This window comes from Tupaia chinensis, unplaced genomic scaffold (genome assembly GCF_000334495.1).
Source record: "Tupaia chinensis unplaced genomic scaffold, TupChi_1.0 Scaffold000644_1, whole genome shotgun sequence".
Taxonomy (NCBI): domain Eukaryota; kingdom Metazoa; phylum Chordata; class Mammalia; order Scandentia; family Tupaiidae; genus Tupaia; species Tupaia belangeri.
In genome coordinates this window covers 4,171,512-4,186,134 of record NW_006160165.1, presented here as the reverse complement: position 1 = coordinate 4,186,134, position 14,623 = coordinate 4,171,512, and the positions used below count along the sequence as shown (strand labels likewise).

The window sequence follows — 14,623 nt, the reverse complement described above, 5'->3', positions numbered from 1 at the left end:
GCTGAAAAACAGAAAGCTAATAAGAGGCAAACTTTTAGTTCAGACCAGGAAGTCTAGGCCCAGGCCAAAAAGACACAAACTTGCAGAGATAAAGAACGCAAGGGAGAGATGAGACAGGAAGCAGTGGGCACCTTCACATGGGAAGCGCATTGGCTTAGCTAAGGAACACAGAGGAAGGCTGAGTAGCAGAATGGTTACAGCCAAGGTGTGCGGAAGTGAGGTGGGAAATCAGGAGAGGAAGACTCCAAATATTTCAGTTTGGATAAAGGGAGAAAAAAATTCAAAACTGGAGAAATAAAGAAGTTAAATCATCAAAGCCCTAAATATGACTTATAAAGTGAGAAAAGTAAACAGAAGAGATGATTTTTTTTTTATCAAATAGAGACTGAGAACCTTTTTGCATTACAGAAAAATAGAAAATCTGAGGCTGAAAGACTGTCAAGCAGAACAGATATAAGAAAAGCCACATCAACAGGACCAGCAAATACTGTAATGATTATGTCACTGGACTCCCACATAGTTGACGGTAGTCTGAGTCGCAGATCTGGTTGCTTAAACTCACGCCAGGTGCATGTGCGTGTGTGCTCAAGATCCTGAGAGGAGAATGAAGGAGAAGGGATTGCAGAGTGGCCATCCCCTCTAGGGAGTGATTTCTTGCTTTCTGTCTTTCTCTGTCTCTCTGGCTTGCACACGCACCCTATAGCAAAAATCTCTAAAAGAACAAAAAATGGAAAAGAAAACCCACATCAAAACATATAAAAATTTTAGAACATCAGAAATATTGAAAACTGTAGAACATTCCAGAGCGAATAAGCACATCACCTCACAGAGTAGAGTCAGTCTCTGAAACCAGCCAACAGTGAACTGGGTGCAAGAAAACAGTGGAGTCTTATTTTCAAAGCATTGTGGTGGCGGGGAAGCATTCCATGTGTCAATTTGCGCCCATAAACATAAGCTTTAACATGAGCTTGAAATAAATGTATTCTCTGGCATGAAGGGCTTCAGGATGCTTGTCATACAAATTCCTCTTTGAAAACATGCTCGGAGGTAGTCATAAACCAGGAGCAGAGAAATAAATCCTAGAGCTCACTGTGATGTGGGAAAGCGGGAGTAAATAAGTAAGTGAATACATTTCCTTCTCATTCCGTCTTATATTTCTTTAAAGTATACATTTATTTTGGTGCAAAAAATTTTGAAACTGAGGTACGGTTTTTTTTTTTCTTGGAGCTAGTATTCTTTGTTTAAATTTATATTTAATCATTGTTCATTGTTATCTTTTGATTAACCAGTATCCAATACAGTTTATCAAAGCATGCATGCTATACATGTCAAATGAGTGAGTAGGAGGGAAGGGGCTCAAGGGGAGAAAACCTTTAACAGGCCAGAGGATGGAAAGTTATGTGTTGGAAACGATACATGTGGTAATACCTGAGTGCAGTTCTTGTTCTCTCCAAAATCAGCGACGTACCTGGAGCATTATTGCCCACTACAACCCAGAGGAGCAGACCCTCAGGACTCTGCAGCCCAGACTCCAGGTACAATGCACGGTCTGGATGCAGAGGGAGGAATAGGCCTGGGGAGCAATGACCATCACCAGGAAAAAGGTCTTGCTGAGCAGTGAGTACCTTCTTTCAGGGAGCTAGACAGAAATTGATTAACTGAAGAAATCAGTAGGAAAAATGAAAGTATAGATCTCAATTAAATAAAGAGAACTATAAAAAGTCAAAAGTAGAATAAATGACCTTTAAAGCCATGGGTCGGGTGGGGTGGGGGGATGGGAAACTACTGGAATAATAACAAGCAAGAAAAAAAGAAATAAAAATAGTAGACCTCCAAAGCACAGTCAATAATCCCCAAAATAGACAAGTGGGATTACATCAGACTAAGAAGTTTCTGCATGGCAAAAGACACAGTAATTAGTGTGAATAGACAGCCCTCAGAATGGGAAAATATTTTTGTAAACTATGCGTCAGATAAGGGACTGATAACCAGAATTCAAAAAGAACTCAAGCAGCTGTTCTGAAAAAAGAAATAACTCAAGCAGCGGTTCTGAAAAAAGACAATCAATCCTATTAAAAAAGGGGAGAATGAGTTGAAAAAAAACACTCTCTAAAGATGACAGACAAATAGCTAAGAGGCATATGAAAAAATGCTCAACATCCCTCATTGTAAGAGAAATGCAGATCAAAACAACAATGAGATACCACCTAACCCAGTCAGAATGACTAAGATTAAAAAAAACAATAAAATATAATTGCTGGCGTGGGTGTAGTGAAAGGGGAACTCTCTTACACTGCTGGTGGGAATGTAAATTGGTCCAGCCACTGTGGAGAACAATTTGGAGATTCCTCAAAAATCTACAAATAGAACTACCATATGATCCAGTAATCCCACTCCTTGGTATCTACCCGAAGGACAGAAGAATACTTAATCGAAAAAGTGCTTGCACATCGATGTTTATTGCAGCACTATTCACAATTGCTAAGTCATGGAAATAACACAAATGTCCACAAACAGATGGCTAGAAAAACTGTGGCATGGCACATATACTCAATGGAATACTATTCAGCCATAAACAAACAAACAAACAAAACAAAACAAAACAAAACCCTGGCTTTTGACAGGAAGTGGATGAATATGGAAGATTTACTGCTGAGTGAAGCAAGCCAGGCTATGAAGGAGAGGCATTGTATGTCCCCACTTAATATATACCGATTGTCCACACTCTATGACTGAAACTAATTGACTAAAGGATATAGAAACACAGTATATAGATGTAAATACCAGATACAGTGTGTGTGAAAGAGGAGGGTCTGTGGAAGGACATTTAGAAGAAAAACAGGGAGGCAAAACATTAATGGACAAAGAAATGTGGTATTATCTGTTGGAGATATTTTATAATTTTATCAACTGTATTAGGGAGAAATTTTCACCTGCTGAAATATCCATTTTGTAAGCCAAATAATGTGATTGAATGTATAACAGAAAATGAAATGAAAATAAATAAATAAATAAATAAATAATTAAAGCTTAGAAAATAAAACACAATACAAGATTGTGTGGCAGTGATGGCAATAAACGTAGATAAGCTGAGCTTGGCAAGGGACAGATACTCTCCGATCTGGTTGATAAAGAAAACAAACAGATATAGTGTTTGTGGACATGCAGAGGCACTTTGAAAACAAATATATACTGCCTTCTTTTAAAAAATAAAGGTATTTAGGAAAGACATACACTTGTGGTAGCAAAACCCAAACCGTAAGAAAGCTGAGATGACGATTTTGGTATTAGCCACAAGATTGAAGGTAATTAGGAAGAGCACAAAGTGGACACTGATGAAATGATGCATTTGACATAACGGATCACTGTGACAGCAGGTGTTCCCGTAATGCCACACGTAGAAAACACTGCCGAGGACAGATGAAGCACTCCTGAGAACCACCGAGGTGTTAGGCTGTGACGAGACTTTGGTGAGCTCTAACTTGCCAGTTAGCTCTGGGCAATTCTCTGACCTTAATCCAATAAAACTGTACCCCAATAACAAAAAAATTATTTTAAAATACTCATATATAAACAAACAAAATTTGTATGAAATAACTTGTGTTAAAAAAGAAATAAGCAAACTTGGGAAATAATTAGAATTGAATAACAATGAGAACATTGGATGTCAAATTTGGTGGGAAATTGCTAAAGTTGTACTTTGGGATGAAATTTATAGCTGTAGCTACATTTATAAGAAACAAGAAAAATACAAAAGCAAGAGAACTCAACAACCAACTTGAAAAACAAGAAAAAAGCAAGTGTAAATTCAAAGAAATAGGGAGGAAGAAAAAAAATTGCAAAACTGAATACCATTTGGAGACAAATGATAACATAAATAATAAAATCTGCTTCTTTGAAAAGTCAGTAAAGAAAACAGTCTCTGGTAAAGAAAAGTTTAAAAATAATATTGAAAGAAAAGAAGGAAAGTAACCACAGATTTGACTGATTTTAAAATAACAAAGGCTTTTAGAAACAATTATAATACATCTTAAAACTAATTGAAATGGTAAATTTTTGGAAACAATCATAAAATGCTAAGAAGAGTTAGAAGTAAGAGAAAAATTGAGTAAAAGGATAAACTAGTAAAGAAATTATAATGAGAATGAAGTAAAAAAGGATGGTACTTTGATTACAAGTAGGCTCTGGCCAAGCCTGTGGTGTAGCCAGTACCCAACTCAACCGCGGTGCAGGAAGCCACGTGGGTGACTGTGAGCTGGGACCCTCTGGTCAGCTTGAAAACACAGAGAACCCTCCTGTGTGCCAGGATCCCGAGGAGCTGGAGGGCATGGCAAAGGGAACTGTGGAAAACTGGATTCTGTCAAGGTGCCCCACTCCCACTGAGTGCATACATATACTTTCTTCATGAGTAAAATAAATAAACCCAGAAGAAGGACAAGGGGGTTCTAGCAAGTTCTCAGGAACCACTATGTCCTCCAAGGAGGGTAAGGTCAAGACAACTGAGTGGGAGGCTGACCCTTCCATGATGAGAGTGGGAGGACCCCCATACCCCCCATTGGTCTTGCTCCTCACCCACTGCAGCATCCACCCGCAAGGTCCAAGTCTAGCTTTGTTGTTATCAACAGATGTTGTTGAACCTTCATCTCAAACATGTGCATCCCACACTCCCTCATTCTCTGTCCCCAACATCCATTGACTATGAGTTTCTTTGTCCCTCTGTCCTCTGTGGCTCAGCACAAATTCCATGGCTGGCCATCAGCATGATGCCCTTCAACACAGTTCAGTGCCCTGGTCCTTCTCCTCAGGATATTCACCTCCTTGCCGAACTCTTGTCTACATGAATTCAACTTAAATTTGGTTGGGAAAACAACAACAACATCCACACTGGTCTCAGGTTGAATTAGTAACCACAAGTCTCCAGGGAGCCTCAGTGTTGGAATTTATACCATGTGTCTCTGGGCAATTTGCTTTATCACTCACTTAGATGACTATTTTATACTTTCCTCTCTTTCCCCAAGAAGTTTGCCCTCTCCACTCAAAGCAAAGAAGTAGTCAACGTATACATTTATTTCCCTTAGTTGCTTTGACCCACATCCCATGATGGGATACTCTGCCTTTCTACTGCTACCAGAGGCAGACTCTTTATGCTGCTAAGACTAAACTGTTCATGTATACACTAGATCGCATGCCCTCTACCTATTCCACAATACTATTCTCTTCTCTCCTACATCGTCAGGTTTTCCCTCTCCTAGATCACTTCCATCATAACATCAATATGTTATATGAGTCTTCCTATTTAAAAAACCAAAACTGAACTGTGAGCTCTCTCTATACTGCTGCAATCCCCGTATTCTTTTTGCTTCTCTTTAAAAACAGAACTCTTCCAATCATTCGGTTTCTGCCATAGAGTGCCAACCTTCACTATATATTGAGTAGGGACATACAATGCGTCTCTGTCATTGTCTGGCTTTCTTCACTTAGTAGTAAGTCTTCCATATTTGTCCACTTTCTATCAAATGCCAGGGTCTCATTGTTTTTTATGGCTAAATAGTATTCTGTAGTGTATATGGTCCGTACTTTTTCAATCTACTCATTTGTTTGTGGACATTTGGGTTGGTTCCATGTCTCAACAATCATGAATAGTGCTGCAATAAATATGAAAGTGCAATATGTTCTTCTGACTGAGGATTTTCCTATCCTTTGGGTAGATATGCAGGAGTGGAATTACTGGATCATATGGTAGTCCTACTTGCTTGGAGAGCAATAATGATACCGGAGACAGTGAGAGGAGAAGGGTGGGAAATGGGGGAGGGTGAGAGGAAGATAATCAAGAAGAAGAAAAAAGAAGCAAAACATTTAAGGGACCCAAAATGGAGAGAAATCTGTTAATTATAATGTTTATGGTAATGTTTTTGATTGGACCTATATGCAGTGTATTCATGATGGGAACATTTATTTGGAATGCTGTAGAGATACAGTGATTAAAGGTATGTAAATAAATTAATTTTAAAAACAACAACAAAAAACGATAACCTCTTTTTTTTTTTTGAGAGGTTTTTGCTATAGGGCATGTGTGTTCACCAGAAAGACAGAGAGAGACAGAGAGACAGAAAGTGAAAAATCACCCCCCTGGGGGAGTGGTTGCACTGCAATCCCTTCTCCATTCTCCATTCTCCTCTTGGGATCTTGAGCATGCACACACTCGATGTGAGTTTAAACCACCGGATCCAGGACTCAAACCATGGTCGACTACATGGGAGTCCAGCGACATAACCACTACGCCAACTGCTGGTCCAAAACACGATACCTCATCAAAATTGTCGTCTGTATTCACCCTGTGCTTTCTGAAACCTAACTGACCACGTCTCTCCCAAAGTCACTGGTGGCCTCACTCCCACTAGTTCAATTGTCAATGATCATTCTCTTACTTGAACTTTCAAATGTATCTAGCAAAGCCCTTCCCTCACCATTCTTTGATCTAGCCTCTCTTTCTTTGTCTTCCTGAATGGTGTATTCAGTGGTGTTCCTTCTGTCTCCCACTCATCTCCTTTGCTAATTCTTCCCCTACCTCATCCTCATCAATTTGGAATGTACAAAGGCTCAGGATTTTTTCCACTCTTCTTCTCAGGCTGCCCACATTGCCTAGGGGGTTTCGTTCAGCAATGGACTTTCAAACACCACCAGATAGTCCTCAAATCTCTGTTTGTAGCACAGGTAACTCTCGTGAAGTTCAGATCATGCATTCAATTGCCTTTTCCCTAGTTCCATGTGGACGTCCAATTAGATACTCCACCTTAACATGCAAAGGACAACTTCTGAACTTCCTGCTTCTAGAAGCTGGCCCTCATGTAGGTCTGCCTGTTTCCGGGGAGGATATTGGCAGGTGTTCAGGTCTGTTACCTGGTCTTTCCTCAACTCGTCTTTTTTCTCACATCCCATACTGATTGCACAAGGAAATACTTTGAGGTCCACTTTCAAAATCCATCCATAACTGCTTTCTCACTGCCCCTCCTGCTACTAGTTGGTCCACATGAAGATGTCTCCTTTCGTCTAGGTATGAAATGGAAAATGGACCTTGTTCCTTACAGGGAGAGGCATCACCACAGTCATTCTGGTTGGCATTCTGTGATATTACTGCAGGTGAGCAGGCATCTACTCCCTGAGTCAGAGAGGCCCGTCTGCTCCATACGGGACTTGCATTGTTTGTGGTAGATGAGACACAGAAAAACCTAAGCGTCCATCACTAGCGAAATGTGTAAGTACAAGGCAGTAAATTCTGTGCCATGGTGAGGAGCAAACTGGAGAAATGAAAACAGCATTGACTTAAAAAATGCGATGTGTATCACAAAGTCGTTTGTGTGGTTTAAGATCACATTTTCATTGGATTTCTTTCAAAGATAACTTTGTATCCGAGGACATTTAATAAACACATTTGAGTTGGTGCCTGGTATGAAAAGGCTGGAGTCAGTGATGGATAATGATGAGGAAAACAATAAACTAGAGTAAAAGAGAACCCTTGACCACTAATATCTGTGTGCTATGACTCACCCAGCTCTCTCACAGCTGGGAAGAAGGGGAGCTCCTGGAGCTAAAGGAAGTGTAGCAGTTACCTTAGCCCACTCTCTGCTTCGGAACACACACATGTCCTGTCAAGCCTCTCAGGTATTCCGTAGAAACTCAGCGTAAAGTTCAAGGAATACACTTGTCAAAACCTCCCTGCACAGAAGAGCAGTTTTGTAAGTGACCTGTGACGGAAGGGCAGCAGACCAGGTTTCCAGCAATGTCCTCATGTTGGATAAATTGTCTTAGAAGTGCCTGTTGCTCGGCTCATGCACATACCTCCAGCACTTTAGGGACTGGAGAACTCTGTAAGAAAGGAGCGTTGTGGACAGGGGCAGGCATAGAAGCCATTATGCCAGTATTTGGGGACAGCGGCCAAAGCTGGAGACTGAAAACTGACAGAAGCCAAAGGTAATCTCAACTTGGCAATGACTATGGCTATTTAGGGGAGTGGGAGTTTGGGCTTTGATTCTGCCTGCAGATGTGGGCAGATACCTTAAAACCTCTACCAGAAGACAGAGCGGTTGAACGAGCTGCATTTCAGGCAAGAGAGGTTGAAGTAAGAACGTCTACAATCTGCCCCTTTTCAAATAAAGTAAAGTAAAGTAAAATAAAATTACAAAATTCAAATAAAGTAAAGTAAAGTAAAATAAAATAAAATTACAAAGCAAAACTAAACAAAACACAATGGAAAAATATAGTCCCACTGAGGATACAAGGTCTGGGGCCCGAACTTGTGTCTCGAGTTTGAGAGTGCTTGCCTCCATGCTCAAGGAGCACCCAGGCTGGGGCACTTCATAAAACAGTTCCCGGCAGGCACGTATCACATATTTGCAGGGAGATACCCTCTGGAAAAAATCATTGTCAATCCTGTTCCCTAGAGATGCTCACATATTGAATTTGGTAAAATATTAGCACACACACACCTACACACACACACACACACACACACACACATTATCGTACAACAGGGAAACACGTCACTGTGCATGAGAATAAGCAGAAGCCACAGGTAACTACTTCCACTCTGAAGGATTCAGCCCTGTGAAGATCAGACACAGACCAAAAAAGGCTATGAAAATGCAAAGAATGAGACAGAGAAAAAGGAAGAGATAACAACTGAGAATTCTTCAGAACTGATGAAAATAAATGACATCAAAGATACACACCAGAAGAAACAGAATGGCATCTTTAAAATAATTAGAAAAACAAGCACCAATCTAAATTAATGTATAAAATAAAATAATCTCAGGGCTGGACCCATAGCCTAGTGCTTAAGGTAGCCAGATCCCACGTAGGCAACTGCAGTTCAAATCCTGGTCCACTGGCAGCTTGGAAAACATGCTTGGTACAAGTGTGTGCATGCCCCAAATCCCAGAAAGGTGGAGAAACAGAGAAGAGAAACAGAAGAGAGGAGAGTGTGGCTTGACCACATCCTTTAATTAGAATCTTAATAATCAGACAAAAAAGTTAAAAGGCAAAAACCATAATTACAGATGAAGAAGGTCATTATATCTTGAGTTAAATTTCAATTGCCCAGGAGGTTGTAAAAAGTATGAACATTTATGGATATAATAAAATAGCACAAAATATTTAAAGATTGTCAGAATTGCACAGAGATACAGGCCGACTCATCAATGTACTTGAAGATAGTCATATAACTTGGTTAGAGACTGATGGGTCAGGCAGAAGGCCTTCAGTACAGACAGAAATATTTGAATCACACAATTAACGAGCTCGATTTAATGGGCATGTAGGAAAACTGCTCATCAGTCGAGAACCACTATTCTCATTACTACAAAGAGCATTCACATAAATATCATGCTTTATGTCACAGAAGAAGCCTAAATGCATTTCACAGAATTAAATTAGAACACGCTGCACTCTGACTACAATGCAGTCAAGTTGTAAATCAGTAAGAGAAAAGCAAGTTTGAAAAACGCACATATTCAGAAATGTTTAAGCTTTGAGTTCAGAAGTCCAACATCAGTTAAGGAAAAAACTCTAAACGCAAATGGAAAGAACACAGCTAAACATCAATGAAAATACCACGCACCGAAACCTTTGAGAGGTAGTTAAAAAAAGGCTTATGGGGAAATTTAGAACATTAAGTAAGAAAAGAATTAATGACATATTAAGGGGAAGTTTTCCACCTGAGAAGCTAAACAAAGCCAAACGACGGAAGTCTGAGGGCAGAAAGAGGATAGTAAAGTTAACAGCAGAAATAAGATGAAACAGCACAGGGAGGTACAACAGGGAGGGTCGACAAGGTAAAAGCTCCTTCTTCGAAAAGACCACAAAATATACCAATGACAGCCGTTACTCAGAACGATCGGGAGGATATGAATGCATAGTATTTGATCTGCCAAGGAAAGCAGAGGTGGTTGAAAATGTTTTTAAAAATTGTAAAATTCAGGGTCAGCCACAGTGAGTCAGCAATGACGTGGTGAGGCTCCATGAAGCTGGACCACACGAGAAGGGGCTGGGCTCACGCCTCGCGCTCTCCCTGTACATGCTAGACAGTGAGTACCTGCAATCCTGGCTGGCTGAGGCTGGGGGTGGATCGTGGCATGGAACCCTTGTTGGGGTGCCTGTCTTTCTCTAATTCTTTCTCAGAAGAAAATAAATAAAGTATAAGCAAATCATGACAATTTAAACGAAAGGGATACATTTCTAGAAATAAACTCAAACTGGCTTTGAAAAACCTGAGCATATCTGTATTTGAACCAGAAAACCTGAATAATACAAGAATTAAAACAGACTGAACCAATATTTAGAAATCTTTGCACAAAGAAAACACCAGCCTGTACATATTTACAGGTACATTTCTCCAATTTTTAAAAGGAAAATACAGTTTCAAACGTATACAAACTCTTCTCTCTTTTTCATATTTTTCAAATTATACAAACTCTTCTGTCTCTCCCTCTCTCATTATAAAAGAAAAACAAGAGACTTCTGAAGGGTCTGCTAACCAAGGAAAGGAAGAGAAGACCAGGACAGGCTGAGGAACAGTGTGTCCATATCCCACAGAGCAGGCTGGGTCACATTTTGGGGCTGGGGTCCCGAGAAGAAGAGAGCGACTGGGAGGGAGGCAGAGCAGCCACTGGGCTGTAACTGCCCAAGATTCCAGAGGAACCCTGGACTCAGACGCAGAGGATATCCAGCAGTTTACAGAGGGACAACCTATCAAACTGGGCTTTTTCTGAGGTTCTTCCTAACTAGGGGGTAGGGCAAGAAGCCAGGGGACAGCTAGGAGCCGGCAACCTCAGTCCGGGTGAGAGACGAGTCCAGGCTTAGAGTGTCGGAGGAGCTGGAGGCCGGTGGGAGCTGGCCAGATCTAGGAGGGAAGAGAACAGTGCATGGTTGCGATCGCGATGTAAGCAAAGAAGTCCAGAGTGGGGTGCTGGTGAGGGGGAGCGCCAGGCGCAGATGGGGGACAGTGACAGCCAAGCCAGGGTGTGGGGAAATGAAACCCTGCTTCATAGGATGTGACTCGGAGATCTCCAGGTGGAGAAATCTGGTGGGAAACACATGTCTGGAGCTTAGAGCTGAGTCCCCGTTAGAGACAGGAAGCTGAATGTCAGCTGTGGGTCAGATCAGCCCTGTAGCACAGCAGTTAAGGAAGCCAGCTCTCCCATGACCACTGCAGCTCAAATCCTGGCCCCAGTGACTTGAGAGACAGTGCGTGTGTGCGTACATCCCACACTCCTGGTAGGAGGGAGAAGGGGAGGAGGAAGGACAGCACCGAGACCATGCCCGTTATAGGGGAGGGGGTGCGCTCTCTCGCTCCCTCTGTTTCTCTGGCAAGCACACATACTTTGACAATAAAAAATACAAAAAGTCATCTGCGATAGAGAGAAATTGAAATCTCATCAATTTTTGGCACACAGAAGCAGAGAAAAGCTACACAGAGAGAAGAAAAACGTTTATAATTACGTTTTCAAAAACCTCAGCTTCGAGATTGAACAGATGATGAAGGAGTCCCAGACTGGGTGGCTTCCTTTCGCACTTCCCTTTTATCTCTCTCTCTGGTCAAATAAAAAAATAATAATAACATATAAAATTAAGTAAAAACAAAATTAAGAAAAAATGGAGCAGTCCCATATAGCCAACTGCCATGTTTGAATTCTGGCTCTGGGGGCTTGAAAAACATGGTGTGTGTGTGTGTGTGTGTGTGTGTGCGCACCCCAATTACCCTGGAATGTTGGCGAAGTGGAGAAGGGATTGTGGCCTGACCGTGCCTCATGGGGGTGGGGTGCTTTCTCCTGCCTTCTCTTTGTGGGTGACTGTGCACATCTTCTGGTAAAAAAAAAAAACAAAAACAAACGAACAAACAAACCAACAAAACCATCAGAGAACTAGATGGGGAAGCCTTAGAGGACACCCAGGAACAGAGCGCTGTGAGTGCCCAGAGGGCAGTGCAGACAACGTGCTTCAGTGCTGCCGGGAGAGCGGGCGGGACGAGCCCTTCCTCTGTGCCCCGCACGCTCTGTGCCAGGGCTCCCAGGGCTGTTCCCAGGTCAGGTTGGAGCGATGCAGACAAGCCCGGGTACGAGAAATCGGAGCCCGGCTTTGCCAGCACTGCCCTTTGATTTAGCTACTCTTCTGAAGATTAATAACACCTGCAAAAGGATAAATGAAATTGTGAACAACTGAAATACAGAATTTGGTGCCAAATGGGTGCTGTTGACCCCGAGCGCCATTTCCCACCTCACGTGCCAATACGCTTACCATTTACCTTTCCAAACAAGAGGCGGTTTCCTGGACCAAAGAGGACCCGCTTAGGGCCTGCCTCCTTTGCATTTAGCTTTTTCGTTTGCAGTTGAAACATGAACTGAGTCAGGTCTGGAAGCGCATTGATAAGTAATGGCTACAGAAAGTCTCTAAGGTGTCGGTCAGTACACTGGGGCCTTTCCCACTTTAGTTTAGAAGGAAAATCCATTCCACCATCATGACACTACTTCCGGCAGCGATCGGAAACGAGCTCTACAGCTCCGGGCCGGAGATCCGTGTTGGAATGGCTGCAGTGCTGACTCAGTCTCCCCAACCTGTACTGTCATTTCTCTGTGCTGTAGCTTTCTTACGGAATAATTTAAATCCAGTGTATGGTGTAGTTAAAATGGACTTTTTTTTAGTGGGCAGCAGAATGATCGGAAATGTGTATGTGTGCAGTTAGTTCCCCCTTTCTCGTCCCCTCCAAAATGTTGGTGTATTGCTTTTCGGTGACTGCAGACCATTTCTTCAGGCTGTGCTTATGTGATTGGTCCAAGGACTGTGTGTTTGAGGAACCCTACCCCTCAGGTGACAACACCCTCTCTGCGGCTCGAAATAACTATGGTCGTTGTATGATCACTCATCATCAAGCAGACATAAAGTGGCATTTGTGGAAGTGTGACTTTTAAGATAGGATACATTTTAGAGAGGCTTTCACACAAGATTGGGGGAAGAAGGTATTTCTTGCCAAGTTGTGGGCGACCAACACACAAGTGTGTCTCTGCTCTCTGTACCGGAAGTGCCACTGCTGCCAAGGGGGCTGGTCCCACCCAGGGCTCAGGGACACACCTCGGGAGGAAGAGGGCCTTCTCCCCTTCTCAGCACAGGGCCCAGCCTAAGGCTGTCATTCCTTTCTGCTTGGTACCCATTCAAGGGCACCCCTTCTGGAGTGAGCATGAGTTTAGTCTGTAACCCAGGAGCCCAGAACTGAGTCTGCACTCTAAAAGGAACAAGGAAAGAAGAGTTAAAAAGTAAGATGCAAACTATTCTGTAATTTAGATTTTTTCATTTCTTCCAATCTCTACAGCTCCAAGCCAAAGGAAAGCTGAGAAAAATGAAAAGGAAAAAAAATGGGCATGCATGTTCAAAATTCTATATTTAAATTGTTCACAATTTTATTTTATCCTTTTGCTGGTTCTATTAATCTTCAGAAGAGTAGCTAAATGCAAATGAAAGCATTTTAAGGCATTAAAATTATGCATAAAAATCTGAGTAGAATTCTAAAAATATGTATGTATATGTAATATATAAATTACCATTTGAGGGCCTTTCCAAGAACATTTGCTTAATAAATAGAAATGAGAATGGAAATTTTAGCAGTGCTAAGTATTCTACTACTTTCTCTCTTCAAACTTATGAGATACGTGGAGACCTGTTACAGGTATTTATCTGGGATAAGAATAACCTTTAACATCTCTTTTATGAAAAGAGTGGAAAATGAAAGAAAACCAGACAGTGGTTCAGAAAGTATGTTCTAGACTATTGCAAGTATTAATGAGCTTTTGCATAGCAATGGAAAGAATACATCTTCATGCAAAGGCAGCAAAGAAATGCTTATCCCAGAGCTGTATCTCTCTGCCACTGCCCTTTTTTCGTGCTGGACTTACGTACTCATGGTATTGAACACCTGTGTATGCCCAGTGAGCTCTGAGTGGTAGGGTTTTGAGGCATGATAAAAGTCAAAATGTGGGCATAATGTTGCCATTTAGCAAGGGTGCTGTCTATCCCTCTAATCTCATGGCTTCTCCTCTTTGCTTCTTGAGAACGATGTGTCAGTTGTGGAGTTATTGGTGGACTGCACTGAGAATTGGGCTCAGCACTGGCTTAGAATGTAGTCCTGGGAGCCTGCTACACTGGCACAGGGGACATTTTTCATGAAAGCTGTACTAAGTTCAATGCTGAAGCAAAAGTATCATAAACACAAGCAAATCATTTCCCCAGGCTACGATTTACCAAGCTTCAGGTGGCATGGCGGTGAAAGTGCTGGGCACTGATGTGGTTGCCTGCGGTTTGGGTCCTGAATGTGGAAGCTTGCTTTCTCACTTTCCCTCTCTCTGTCTCTCTCTGGTCAAATTAAATATATTAAACAGATAAATAAATAAATAAATAAATTAATTAATTAATTCTAAACTTTTTTAAAAAAAGAGACATAAGATGAAAAATGACCAAGGCACATACCCTCGTCACTGTAGCCAAGCTAAGGAGGTACCGCAAAAGACATAGCTGGGGGCCCTGCTAAGCCGGCGGCGGCAGGAGGCGGGCGGGCGCCAAGGCTGCGTCCGACCGCGGG

General features: G+C 41.9%; 1 pseudogene; it reads right to left on the bottom strand.

The window, feature by feature from the left end:
- LOC102479514 (MICOS complex subunit MIC26-like) overlaps positions 1-14,623 on the bottom strand; it is a 34,518-nt pseudogene that overhangs the window by 576 nt on the left and 19,319 nt on the right.